Below are 854 nucleotides of genomic sequence, written 5' to 3' on the forward strand. Positions count from 1 at the left end.
TCTGCCAGGTGTCAGTGCTGATGTCGCACTTTACCAGGGAGGTTCTGAGGGTGTCCTTGCAACGTTTCCGCTGTCCTCCTTTGCTCGTTTACCCTGAAGGAGCTCTGCATAAACACGTAAGGATTAGGGGCCGGAGTTGGCCATTCGGCCCCTCGAGCCTGGTCCACCATTCAAGAAGACCCTGGCATTTCTTCAACAGCAATTTTCAACATCTGGGGCGGAGCCAACAGCCGCCTGACTGCAATGAGTGATAAAAACCTTCGCTAGACAGAAGCCTGGCTAGCTCAGTCTGTTGAGCATGAGACTCTTACTCTTAGGGTCCTGGGTTCGAGCCCCAAGTTGGGCGATTGCAATTCTTTTCATTTAATGTTGCTTTCATCGAACACCTCTGACCGAAACGGCACAAAACAAAAATGTTCCTTTCAAAGTCATCAAACTCCAAAATTTCCTCGCCTCGCGAATCTCCTGATACAGATGCCTCTAGTTTTGCCGACTCAATCCATGGCCCTTTGCAATGTTGTGCTCCCACCCACACTATGAAATGTGCCACTAACTTATCGAATCATGGAATGGTTACAGCACGGATGGCCATTCGGCCAATCGAGCACGTGTCGACTCTCTGCGAGTCCCACTCCCCCGCCCTTTCCCCGTAGCTCTGCAATTGTTTTTCCTTCAGACCCTTATCCAACTCCTGTCTGAAAGATAAGATTGCGTGGGCCTCCACCGCCCTTTCAAGCCGTGCATTCCAGATCCTAACCACTAGCTGCTAAATGGCCATCTCCTGTTCCTATGTGTAAAGTCTGGGAAACAAGAGATCAATTCCTGCCACACTCACAGCCTTCCTAAATATAGCA

General features: G+C 50.0%; 1 non-coding gene across 1 annotated transcript; it reads left to right on the forward strand.

Moving 5' to 3' along the window:
• Positions 1-273: 273 nt before the first annotated feature.
• On the forward strand, positions 274-346 carry trnak-cuu (transfer RNA lysine (anticodon CUU)). Its single transcript has one exon. It is a non-coding gene; the product is annotated as a tRNA-Lys (tRNA).
• The last annotated feature ends 508 nt before the right edge of the window (positions 347-854 follow it).

Source organism: Pristiophorus japonicus, unplaced genomic scaffold (assembly GCF_044704955.1).
Source record: "Pristiophorus japonicus isolate sPriJap1 unplaced genomic scaffold, sPriJap1.hap1 HAP1_SCAFFOLD_30, whole genome shotgun sequence".
In the NCBI taxonomy this organism is placed as follows: Eukaryota; Metazoa; Chordata; class Chondrichthyes; family Pristiophoridae; genus Pristiophorus; species Pristiophorus japonicus.